Raw genomic sequence first — 13453 nt, forward strand, 5'->3', positions numbered from 1 at the left:
ATTGGATTCTCTGGAATTTGTGTCATTTGTTGTAGATTTTCCTCACTCCCTCTTCTATCCTGTTATGCCTCCATTAGCAAGGATAAGCAAGAATTAGCTATACTATTTTCTCATCATATTCTTCCCTTATGGGATGAGTTTGCCTTCTTGGGAAATCAGAAGTTCAACTTTTTTCATTTGTTGACTTAGCAACTTTATGCATTGCATCAGTGTAGAAATTTCCTGAGATAATTTTTACTTTTAACCAGTCTCAAAACTAAATGGAAGAGAGAGGGAGAAACATTTCATTATATGTATTCTCTATATAGTAATAAGTAACCAACTGAATATCTTGCAAATGTTAGCTTAACTATTCAAATATGAGATTAGCTTTGGAAGGAGAAAAAATTAATATAACGTTTAAAAATATTAGAATTTAGACTGGAACATTCCACATTATTACTCTTGAATTAATTCTTGAAAGCACTTTCTCCTTTTGATTATTAAAGCCTCATTATGAAAAATATTCCCTTTGTACTATTTTTTTTCATAAAAATATTAATTGTTCTATGTACTTATATCCCAAATTCTATATATTTGCCCCACCTCAAATTACCATTTCTAGTTTTAATAATCCACGTAATGAAATACTAATTAAATTTCAGACTTAAATAGGTGGCACAGTTCTCTGAAGGAATAGGATATATGAGAAATTTCTACAATTAATAATGTGCTTATTAAGCTGCTGAATTCATAAATTGAACTCTCATGAAAATGCCTGCAATAAGACATTTCAGCTTCTCCCCCACCCCCCAAGATATTCAGAGTCTAAGACTATATCTTGAAACAAGGGGGAAATTTATTAGTTCTAGCTTTGTTGTGCCCAGTGATAGAAAGTATTTATTCTTCTGCATCAAAGCATAAGTCAGAATTGTAGCTTTCAGATATAGTTCATGGAATTAGTAGTTGTGTAACATCATCATTGAGGACAGAGTGTGCTGAGGACAGAGTGGACTGAACATAGGAGTCAGGGGATCAAAGGGCGAAACAGCCGCCTCATTTCAGCCCATGCTTTCTCTTCCTCACTAAAGCTCCATGGCCACCTAAGGCATTTCCTCTATGTGTTGAGAGGGTGCTCATCATGGCCTGTATTTATTGCTACCACAGAATTAACCATGATGAGAAATCTATGGTGCTAAGGCATAGTGCTAAGTATGTAGTTGTAGATCCTCAGGAAGTTATGTTTGGTTATTCAGGGCTATAGTGTGATGACAGGGATAGAGACTGAATATGAGGTTTCATTGGCACAGGAAGCTATAAGTCTAGCAATGTCCTCCTTATCCTACTATCAGTCCACAGAAAATTAGCCAGGTGGCGCAGTGGATAGTGGGCTGGAGTCAGGAATAGCTGAGTTCAAATGTGGCCTTAAATCCTTACTAGGTGAGCAGCCCTGGTAAATCATTTAATTGTTTGCCTCAGGTTTTTCATCTGTAAAATGAATTGAAGAGAGGAAATAGGAAATCACGTTAGTAACTTTGCCCTCTCTCCTCCCCCACCAAAAAAACCCAAATGGTGTCATGAAGAGTCAGATACGATTGAAAATGACTGAACAACAACAAAGTATTGAGAGATTAATTTACTTAATCCAGGTTACACAGCCAGTATATATCAGAGGTAGGACTTGAACCTAGGTCTGCGTGATTGTGAATCCAGCTTGCTATCTTCTATGGTAGGTAGCCTCTCCTCTATAATATGAAATAGCAGCTATAATTTTATTTCTGGGCTATTATTTGTGTTTATCTCTTCCATTAGATCATAACCTCCTTGATATCAGGGACCATTCTTTGCATCTCCCACAGTGCCTAGAATAATGCTGTTCAAGTAGAAGGCTTCATTAGATTTCATACAGTCATTATATATTGTATAGGTGAATGATAGGCTGATTTAAGATATTTAGACCAAAAATACATTTTATAAGGTATAAGGGATGTTTTTTCCTTCAAAGTACTAGAGGGAAGCAGGTAACTGAAACATGGAGAATGAGCTTATTTTAGGACAGTCCTGATTTTTTATGCATGATTTAACTTTTCTGAGTTTCAGAACTGAGAGGAAGATTGTTTTCAGAAAACCATAGTTTACTTTGATGTGCTCTGCTCTCTCTCCCCAGGAAAGTCAGATTTCCTTTGATCTCATTGCTGTGGTCAATTATTGTGTTTAGACGCTTGAAGTTCCAGCATTTGGTTGCATGGATACTTGTTTCCAGAGTGCCAAGTGAGAGGGTGGGATGATTTTCTATAGAAGAAGGGATGATCATGTCTCTCTGCTGTTACCTCTCTCCTTTATCTGCCCCATGTTGAAGAAATGACCAAAAGACATTCTACTGACTAACCAATAGGAAGACAGCACTCAGACCTGTGACACAGGACAAGAATATCAGAACACTGAGGAAATTGACTGGCCTGGCATTCTTTTTTCCTAGCTAATGTTGCAATAGGTTCTCTGACTGGCCCTACCACTCTGTGTGGGCAGGAAGTCCAAGTTTGTGCTGAATTGTTAAACACTATGATTCAGGAAATGGTGATGCTGACTGCCAAGAGACATCACCCAGAGGAAGCTGAGGCTTAGAATAATAAAATGGGGGGGGAGGGAGGGGAAGGCACTTAATTAAGACTCAGCAGAACTGGTCTTTGAGTACTTACCTTAGATTTCAGACTTTTCTGGGTGGTGGTCATCCTTTTCTCATCCTGAAGGGAAAATAAAAGCCACTGGATCCCTTCTTTTAGGAGGCATCCTTATTATGTGCCTTGCATAGCCTCTACTAACTAGATAAAAGTCAAGTCAAATATCTCACTTAACTAGTGAGAGTTTTAATCAGAGCACAACATCTATGCCTCCAGCATTTGCAAAATGATAGGGAATGACAACTGAGGACATTAAATTGCCAGTCCATTTAAGGCTTCATTGTTATCACTGTTCTTTTTAAAACTTTAATATACAGGTCCTCAGTCAACTGGGGAATTAATTTTGCCAAAATGCAGGGTAAGGAAGCAATGTGGTATATGACTGAGAGCCAAGAGACCTGGGTTCTGGCCATTAACTCTAACACTAATTCTGCCACTAACTCCCTGTATCTTTGGATAAGTCATTTGTTTACCCTCTTTAGTTTTCATCTCTAGAATGAGGGTCATGGGTTATGGATGAGATAATCTTTGAGCTTCCTGATTTGTAAAAATCAAACCTTCATGTACTACTCTAGCAATTCTCCTCATCTAGAAGACAAATCTTCATATAAGTCTCATAAGTAAAAGAGTCCTACAGGCTTGTTGTCTGTTGTTTATGCAGTTGGGGGAGAAAGGGAAATAACTGGTGACATTTTTAAACTTAATTGTCAATTTTTTTTTTAAACACAATGCTTCAAAAACCTTTATTGGACAACGGGCCACTAGATGGTGTACGTATCTGTACTATGCTTTTTACCTTCGTGGGGGGGTGCGGTAGATGAGTATGTGGTTTGGCTTAAGTTTGGGGGTTTGTATTTTTGTAAGCCATTTCCTAAAACTCACCTCTACCCACTGGATAAGGAAAATGTTTCTGCGAAATCTATTTTGATACCTCTGGTTTATTAGCTGGACAGCCTCAAACGCTTTGGTATTGCGTAAGCTCCAGGCGTCTGGAGCTTTCTCGGTTAGTGCAAAGGAATTGGATCTTTCTGACATTCCTTCCAGAGGTATCCATGCCACCTCAGTGGCCCTGGAGAGTTGCTTAACATCTGCCCTCTGTCTGAACTCACTCCTTGGCTCAATAACTCCATGTTCGCCTTCTATGCTCACTATATTTAAAAAAAATAAAAACATAACTTTAAAATCCGTTTTGGAGATGGTGACTCAGGTCTGGGGTTAGGACCAGAACCAGTCAGTTTTTTGGTTCAGAAACCTCAGGAACTATCAACCAGTACAGACTTTTTCTTCCCTTAAAGTTACTAACACAGCTCATTACAGTCTCTGTGGCTAGTGGTTGCTGGGTTTCTATGCAGCTATTGTTGAGTGATTTTTTAAAGAGTCAACCCAGCTCATGAGTTTGGATTTCCCTTACAAAACTATTTGGAGCCATAAACCTGTCAGCTCAGGGCACATTTTATATTTTTTAGGTAGCAAGAGTCTTGCATATACACATTTTTGCATTGTCCTCTGTGAAGCAGCCTCAGAATCTCCTGTTTTCTCCCTCTTGATACCACTCCCTTCAGTTCTTCATAAGTGATTAGTCTCTTTCCTCCCTTCCCAGACTTTCTATCATCTTTAGTGGGTAATCAGACAGTGTGGAGTGAGGGTCATCTGGTAAGAGAGGCAAGGCTCTGGAGATAGGAGGAGAGAAACTCATACTCAGATGGCAGAGTTCATGCAGCCTTTGAAATTGTTGTCTAATCCATTTCCTAAATCTGCAGGTAGGGTCAAGCTGAGGGCTTCAGGGAGCCTTTGCTTCCCATGAACAATACCCGCTGGCCCCATGACCCAGACCAGTGTCCAATCTTTTAGTCTTCCTTCCACTTCCTCCCCCAACACATGTATCCAGAGCCCTTCCCAGAATAGCTTTATCTGCACCTGCTGCTGGAAAAGACATGAAATGTGAAGGATCTGTAATTAAATGACGAGTATGGGCTTTGGAATATTATGTAAAAACTGCAGCGAGAGTAAGTAAATGGATCAGATGCAGACAGCAGAGGCTTTTAAAAAGTAACCAATCTGACAATTGCATCCCAGAGGAAGTGGACTGAAGAAAAGCAACTGAGCTCTGATATTCCAACTCTCTTGGTCATGCTGCCTCCATATGGAATTCTAACACAGAAGTTCTCACTCCACTGTTTCCATCAGAAATTTAAGTCTCATGTATGTTTTAGGTCATGTCTCTCACAAGCTCTTGGCTACTTCCTTCATGATTTTTTGTTATTAGAGGTGTAAAATGGTACTTTAAGAGATACCGTCTTCTATTAGCATGCTGTAATCTTAATGGTCAAAATCCTGAAAAGACCTTAAGTGCCATCTAGTCCACTCCCCATCCGCCACCCCTTGGTAATTTTACCTAGAGACATTAAGTCACTTGAGCTACTCTTTGAGTACAGGAATTTTCACTCCAAATCCATGTTGTTCTTCAGTACCAACCACTCCAGATGAATCTTTTTTTTTCAGTCCATATACCCCAGGGAAGAACTACATGAAGTCATTATGATCTGGTCAATAAACATTTTGATGCAGTTTTACTTAGTCCTTTTGTGAAACCCCATTTGTGGGCTAGGGATGGAGAAAAAAGAAAGATTTATTGATTGAAGAGAAAAGACTACCAAAAGAAGGAAAAGGAGGCTTCTTTTCTAGAACTCTTTTCCTTAGATTTGGCTGTGCCCCTCATTCATGGCACTTAGGGTTTATCTATTTGGGTTTTTTTCTCAACCTGAGGTTAGACGTAAGTAGTTTTAGGACCTGCGCTACCCTTCCTGTCCAGTGCTTAGTTGATATTTGAGATGTTAGGGTATTCACCCTGTCTAAGTGTTCCTATCACAGGCGCAGTAGAGAAATCTCTCTAAAAGTGGACTTTGTTTTAAATGATGCCTAAGCAACTCCCAGTTTTATATATGTTTGTGAGCTATAAGCCTATTAATTATTACCAAGGAAGTGACAGAATTATGTATATGTGTGTATATATATAAAGAGATAGACACACCTATATTAACATAGGGAATTTTGAGTGGAAGAGAGCATGGTAGAAAAAGAATCTGGAAGAGGAGTCCCAAGAGCAATGGCATGACAGGAAAGGTGTAAAAGAGGGATAGTAGACTAATTTTCCCTATATCATTCTTTGGGGAATTAGCCTGCCTTTACCCATGAAAAGGAAGTTCTCATGCCAGTTGCTCTTCTACCAGAGACACAAAAGTGGAATCCAACTATAGGAAATTTTTTATTAACCCTTACCTTCTGTCTTGGAATTGATACTGAGTGTTGGTTCCAAAGCAAAAGAGCACTAAGGACTAGGCAGTAGGGGTTAAGTGACTTGCCCAGGGTTACACAGCTAGGAATTATCTGCAGCCAGATTTGAATGTAGGGACCTCTTGCATCTATCCCATTCTTTCTAGGCACTGGTCTACCCACCCTAGTTCAGGTCCTCAACTTCCTTCATTTGCAGTTGTGCCTTAATTGGTCTCCATGTCTCTAAGTCTTGCCAGTCTCCAGTCAATCTCCTTCGCAGGCATCAAAATGATAGCCCTAAAGTGACTCTGCATCATCCCCTTGATCAGAAAGCTTCAGTAGCTCCCTCTTTTTGCCTCTGAGATGAACTCCAAATTCCTCCGTTTGGCATTTAAGTCCCTTCACAATTGGTCTCTAACCCATCATTATCCTCTCATGTTCCAACTCAACTGGATGTTTTACTGATCTCTATATACATCATTAGCTGTTCCCCAGATTATTTTTTAATTACATTGTATTGACCTCCATTTACATGCCATTCTCTCCAATAGAATATATATTTCCTGAGGGCAGAAATTGTTTCCATTTTTGTTCTTTTATCCTCAGCATGTTTCTTGCACACTCTGTTTAATAAATACATATTAAATTATGATAAATTCAGCATAAACCTGGAAGATCACACATTAAAAGGAATTGAGAGGCAGTTAAGGAGCACAATGGATAAAGTGCCAGATCTAGAGTTGGGAGAACCTGGGTTCAAATATGGTCTTGGACAAATCCTAGCTGTGACCCTGGGCAAGTCACTTAACCTTAATTACCTAGCCCTTGCCACTCTTCTGCCTTAATAGTTAATATTGATTCTAAGATAGAATCTAAGGGTTTAAAAAGGACAAGGTGGTTATTTTTCAGGTCACAGGAAACAAATGTCCTGATATAGAGAGAAGAAATCCTGGGACAATTGGAGTATGAAAGCAGGTGTACTCTGATTTGTATGCTATTTATTTACTCTTCCATGAATCTCAATTTGGTATAGCTGGAGTCTCAAATCCTGGGTTCATATCCTGGCTATTCCATTTATTAGCTGTGGAATCTTAAGCAAATCCCTTGGTCTTTTTAAAGCTCAATTTCTCATCCCAAAAATAGCAGTAATAAAGACATGCCTTGTGAATCCTAAAGTTCATTTGGATAGAGTTATTTAACTGATATTGCTTCTGTTTCTTTACTAAGCAGAATTATCTTCAGACTGGAAAGTCCAGAGTAAAGATGGTTAATAGGGCGTTGTTATTCAAGATAAATAAAGAGACTGTAAGACAGAATCTAACTGCCCTTCTTTAATTCAAGTTTCCAGGCCCAAAAGAAATTATTCTAGACTCTAAAACAACTGTTACCTGTGATTGTTAATCCACTGTTTTTGAAAGATTGCAGAAAATTGGGGAGGTACAGGAACAGAGGTACTCTGAGTTAAAAAAAAAATAAAGAGAATGGCATCTGCAAACCAAGTCAGTGAACTTGACTTGAATTCATGCCAAAATACTAAAATGTATTATGAAATCATTAAATTAACGTATTACTGTTTTTATTAAATTAGTGAACAGCTAAAAAAGGAAGCAATGATCACTGGAATCCAATATGGTTTCACCAACAGGTCATGACAAACTAACTTCATTTCCTTTTTTAACAAGATTATTAGATGAGAGATCAGGAAAACGCTATATATATTGATCATCTAGATTGAACAGAGCACTGGACAAAGTCTCTTATTTTTCTTAGTGAAACACAGTTGATCAGTAATGGTGAAACTTTTAGAGACTGAGTGCCCAAACTACCCCCTCATGTTACTTGTGAGTGTCTTCCCATCCCCAACACCTTATCCCAAATAGAAGAGGGAGGAAGGGCTCCCATTGGGCTGCTGGGGAGAGGGGTGGGGCATATGAGAAATGCCTCAGGCACACTTGGAGAAAGGGAGCAGAGCAGCCGCCTGCACACATGCCATAGGTTTGCCAACTTGGGAGTACACAGGAGTAGATGATAGTACTTGAAAATGACTGAATAGCAGATTCCAAACAATATTAGTGGTTCAGTGGCTTCCCAAGCACAAGCTGGGGAGAGCAAATCACCTGAAAAAGATCTGAGGGCTTCAGTGGACTGAAAACTTCAAGAATCAAAAGCATGATATGGCAGGCAAAAAGAGCCAATGTAATCTCAGCTTTCATTAAGAGAGACATAAACGGGGGGGGGGGGGGGGGGGGGGGGGGAGAACTAGGTGGCTCAGTAAATTGAGAACCAGGCCTAGAGATAGAGGTCCTGGATCCAAATTTGTCCTCAGATACTTCCCAACTGTGACTGGACAAGTCACTTAACACCCCCCCCCCCCCCCACTGCCCAGCCCATACCACTCTTCTGCCTTGGAACCAATACATAGCTTGATTCTAAGATGGAAGGTAAGGGAGGGAGAGGGAGACAGACAGACCGACAGACAGACCGACAGATATAACCTCCAGGAACAAGACACTCCTCAGCTTTGGGTGCCACAGTTTAGGAAATACATTGATGCCCTCTCTGACTACATTTAAGTCCCAATTAAAATTCCATCTTCTAGGACAGCTAGGTGGCATGGTAGATAGAAAGCCAGACCTGGAATCTGGAGGACCCGAGTTCAAATTTGACCTCAGATGCTTTCTAGCTATGTGATTCTGGGGAAGTCAGTTAGTCTTGATTGCCTAGCCCTTTGTTGACGAAGGCATGACATGGGTGCCCAGGCTTGCCAGAGTAGGCTGCTCTGTTCTACCTCTCCCCCTATGTACCATAGGACATTTTTCACATGTCCCACTGCTCTGTCCAGCAGCCCAATGTGAGCACTTTCTCCCTCTTCTCTCTGGGGTAATGTAATGACTCACAGGTGGCTTGAAGATGTAGTTTGGGCATGTGATCTCTAAAAGGTTCACCAATGTTGGCCTAGCCTTTGGCTGTTCTTCTGATCTAGAATTGATACTAAGACAGAAAGTAAAGGTTTTAGAAATAAGATAGAGGAAGCCAAGGAGGTCTGATTGCTGCCCTCTAGGAGTTTGAAATCCAATTGGCTAAAACACATTGCACAAGTAACTATAATACAAAGCAGAATGTGATACAAAACTGAAAGTAGAAGGGGAAAGAATCTTGGAGATCATCTAATCTAATGGTTCTAGACCTTTAGGCTACAGAACTCCATTTCCACTGCAACCAGACTGCTTGACTGATCTCTACCTGGATATGCCATAGATATTTCAAACTTAACAAATATGTTGTGTTTGAGATTTATTAATCAATCATTTTATTTAGCACCTGCTTTGTGCCAAGATATTTGGGGACACAAAGACAAAAATGAAAGCCCCTGCCTTCATGCAGCTAACAGGAGAGACATTGACCCCAATGTCTTATTAAAGCTTAAAACTGCATTAAGACTTTGGGGATATCCTGTACATAAAAGTATATACAAAATATGCATTAGATGATTTTGATGGAGGGCAGCACAGAAAAGCATTGGAGCAGTAGAAAGGATCATAGAACTCAGTAGCTTTTCCCCTAAGCTTCCTGCCCCCCCAACACATGCAACTTCTTTTTAATTCAACAATGATTTATTAAGCCCCTATTGTTTAAGGCACTGTGCATGGGATATAGAGTCAAAACTGAAAACAGGTACTGCCCTCCAAAAGTTTCCATTTTATTGGGGGAGAGCAGCAGGTCTACAGATAAGGACAACTACCAGCAAAGTCATTCATTTCTATGCTTTTTTAATATCCTCATCCACAAAATGGGAATATTAATACCTCCCCAGCTTATTTCCTAGGGATAGGGAATAAATATTTATTTAACATACTAGAGTATGCTCCAGGCACTATGCTTTACAAATATTATCTCATTTGAACCTCACAATAACCTTAAAAAGGGATATGTTATCATCCCCATTTTATAGTATGGGGAAAGGAAACTGAGGCAGAATTTAGGTTGTGATTTGTCCACAGTCACACAGCTAGTAAAATGTCTGAGGCTTCATTTCAACTCAGTTCTTTCTGATTCTAGGCCCACTGTTCTATCTACTTCACCTCCTAGCTGCCTTCCGCAATCACTTGAGAAAGTCATTTAATTGGAGCAGCTAGGTGGCTCAGTATATAGAGCTAGGACTAGAGATGGGAAGTACTGGGTTCAAATATGGCCTCAGACCCTTCCTGAATTACTTAGTTGCCTAGCCCTTACCCTTTTTCTGCCTTGGAACAGATACTGTTGTTGTTTTTTTTAAGAAAGAAAGAAAGTCATTTAATTCCTGGGCCTCAGATTCTTTCCCTGTAAAGTGGGAATAATAACAATTGGCCTTCCTATCTCACAGCTTTGTGTTGAGGCTCAAATGGGCTGAAAACATTTTAAAATTTCTCCATTTAATGGATGCATTTTGTATCCCCATTTTAGAGATTAAGAAGGGGGGAAAAACCACACAGTGAACTGACATCCCCAGAGTTTCTGAAAAGGACTGGGACCCAGGCCTCTTTCCATTATACTATTCTGACACTCAGATCACTGGGGAGTTCTAAAAATGTTTCGATACTGAATTAATGAGGGCATACTAAGTATTTTTGGTTGCCGGGTATTATCTACCTGGAACAGGGGCTGCCTGTGTCACAACAAAGTAAGTTTCTAAGTTTCTGCAGTCCTCCAGAAGGGCCAGGCCAGGACGTTACCTCTTGTTGGAAAAGGGCATTTCAGGCAAAGGGGGCAGAAGGCTTTTTTCCTTGAGACTTTCCATTTTGAGTAGAGCTCTTTATCTTTCTGCCTGGGATCCTTCTGATAGACAATGGGCTCCATTCTCTGAATTCCCATTTAGTCTCCTTCTCTACACACACACTGAGCCCCTGTTCACTTCAGATGGAGCTCAGCATTGAGAGCAAGAGGCACATGCCTCAAGAGAGGGACCCAGCCTCAAAAAACAACCTCTGGGGAGACTGAGGCACTTTGACCTCAACCACCAGGGGCAGAATTATTGACAGAGCTGGGCTCCCTGTGTGCTGTGCCAAATGCCAAGATTATTTTCAAAAGATCCCATCCAAAATGCCAATCTAGATAGTCTGCGGAGCTTTCCTCTCAAAAAACCAAAAAGCATCTAGAACAATCTGTTTATTTCAAGAAGAGAAGACCAGCCAGACCATTGAGGTCCACAGGATGAGCAGAGAATCAGAGGCCCTAGTGCTAAAAAGAACCTCAGAGACAATGGAATTCAGCCCCTTCAGTTTGTAAATGAAGATCCTCCGATCCAGGGTGGTCAGTGACTTGCCAGTCCCAGAGGGACTAAGTGTCATATTCAAACCCAGGTTTCCTGTATCTAGAACCATTGTCCCCATATGAAGTCTTGTAAGATACTGGAAAATTGAGTACGTACGTAAGTCCTAATGTAGAAAAGCTGTCCAGAACCACATTCACTGGGGATACTGTGAGGTGAGGGCAGGAATGGTACCACTTGCCTTCAACACTGGGGTGACAAGAGGGGGCTTTTTTTTTTTAACCGGCTTTGCTTAGATTACCCACATAGACCCTGTTTGACATACTTTGAATGGAGTAACAGATGGGAAAACTGAAACAGGTCAGGCCATCATGGGCATTTTTCCATGTTTGTTTTACGTAACTTAAGTACATAGTCATTTACACAAAATAGCAACTGCTCTAAAAAGCTCCAAACCTACTTTAGCCAAAAATAATGCATTTTTAAACCCTGACTTCCCTTGGGCACCTAAAAAAAGTACTTGGCCTTATTTAGAGAGAGGGAGATACATGTCAGAAGACCCTGATTTAAAGCCGCTACAGGAAAAGTCGTCATACCTGTGGAATACTGCAAGCAACAAAATATTGATGGAATCTGAGAGGCTCTGTCAGAAGAAGAAAGGGAGGAAGTGACTTTAACAAGTTTAGAAAGCATGAACGTATGGTGTGGGGTTTGGGATAGCATGTCCTGCTGAAGGATGATGAAATTACTTTTAAGTCTGTGTAATAAAGTTTCTCTGGTGTGAGCTGTTACTACTCCAATAAGTAATGGGGTAAATTTTGCTTGGCAGCTGTCAGTTTTTCATTTAAGGTCTACAATTGGTATTAAGTTTATAGTTTCTTGCTCTCCTGTGCCCAAAGACCATGAGGGCACACACCAGATGCTAAAGGAAGCTGCCAGTTGTTTAATCATGTCATGGTTCCATACTGCATGCCAACTCCAGAGAGATGTTGACCTATTTGGGCCAACCTATTTCCCCCCTTTCTTTTTTTTGTTGTTCATATGTTTCAGTTGTGGGTGACTGACTCTTCATGACCTTGTTTAGGGTTTTCTTAGCAGATACTGGAGTAGTTTGCCATTTCCTTCCTTCAGCTCATTTTACAGATGGGGAAACTGAGGCAAACAGGGTAAAGTGACTTGTCCAGGGTAAGTGTCTGAGGCTGGATTTGAACCCAGAAAGATGAGTCTCCTTGACTCCAGGACTGGCATTCTATGCACTATGGCACCACCTAGCTGCCCCTTCCTTTTAGAAACCATTAATAAAGAATAGGGACTTACAGGCTGACAGGTAGCTCAGTGGAAGGAGTCCCAGGCCTGGAGTGGGGAGGACATGGGTTCAAATAATAGCCCCAGACACTTCCTAGCTGTGTGACTTTGGGCAAGTCACTTAACCCCATTTGCCATGCTCCTAACACTCTTCTATCTCAGAGTTGTTAATAAGATAGAAAGTAAGGGTTTAAAAAAGAAAACAGTAGTGCCACCCAACTTTTTTACATGTACAGCCTTTGTAGCCATTTCACAACTAGTATTATTATTATTATTAATAATATTATTATTTTAAGCCCTTACCATGTGTCTTAGAATCAATACTATATATTAGTCCCAAGGCAGAAGAGCAATAAGGGCTAGGCGATGGGGATTAAGTGACTTTCCCAGGGTCACACAGCGAGGAACTGTCTGAGGCCAAATTTGAACCCAGGATCTCCCAATTCCAGGTTGGACTTTCTATCCACTGAGCCACTTAGCCATGTGTGCCCCATTTCACAGCCATTATTGCATTAGATCCCCACGACAGTCCTGGGAGTGAGGCAAGGCTGGGATCACTGCCCCCATCACAGAGAGAGTTGTGAGGGGGCAGAAGCCCAGAAGAGCAGATGAAGGACTGATCCTCATATCTCCTAGCTGCTTCTCCAGGGTGTAGGTGTGTACATGCTCTCAAAGGACACAAAAGAAAAAGGCTGCAATAGAGATAAGGAAACCATCAGATTTTGAATAGCTAGGTACTACAGTGATTGAATCACCAGGCCTAGAGTCTGGAGGGCCTGGGTTCAAATCTGACCTCAAGATTCTTCCTGTGTGTGTGACCCTGGGCAAGTCACATAATCCTATTTGCTTAGTCCTTGACATTGTGACCTAGAGTTGCTATTAAGACAGAAAGTAAGGGTTTAAGAAAAAAAAACAAACCAAACTTCATTATAGGAAGAAGTTAGTTTCATAGGAACAGGGTTGTATG

The 13453-nt window shown here is 40.7% G+C and overlaps 2 protein-coding genes across 6 annotated transcripts in view; one reads left to right on the forward strand and one right to left on the reverse strand.

Annotated features, from left to right (window-relative positions):
* Positions 1 to 13453, forward strand: part of C7H7orf50 (chromosome 7 C7orf50 homolog) — a 388436-nt gene that overhangs the window by 238546 nt on the left and 136437 nt on the right. The window lies entirely within an intron of this gene.
* The window catches only part of GPR146 (G protein-coupled receptor 146), a 91842-nt gene that overhangs the window by 71315 nt on the left and 7074 nt on the right, over positions 1 to 13453 (reverse strand). The window contains exon 2 of one of the 3 annotated variants that reach the window (XM_007498316.3): positions 2679 to 2723. The exons of the other annotated variants lie outside the window; for them this stretch is intronic. The gene's annotated coding sequence lies outside the window, so the exon portion shown is untranslated. The remainder of the gene's footprint in view (positions 1 to 2678; positions 2724 to 13453) is intronic. 3 annotated transcript variants of the gene reach the window in all.

The sequence above is a fragment of the Monodelphis domestica genome, chromosome 7, assembly GCF_027887165.1.
Source record: "Monodelphis domestica isolate mMonDom1 chromosome 7, mMonDom1.pri, whole genome shotgun sequence".
Taxonomy (NCBI): Eukaryota; Metazoa; Chordata; class Mammalia; order Didelphimorphia; family Didelphidae; genus Monodelphis; species Monodelphis domestica.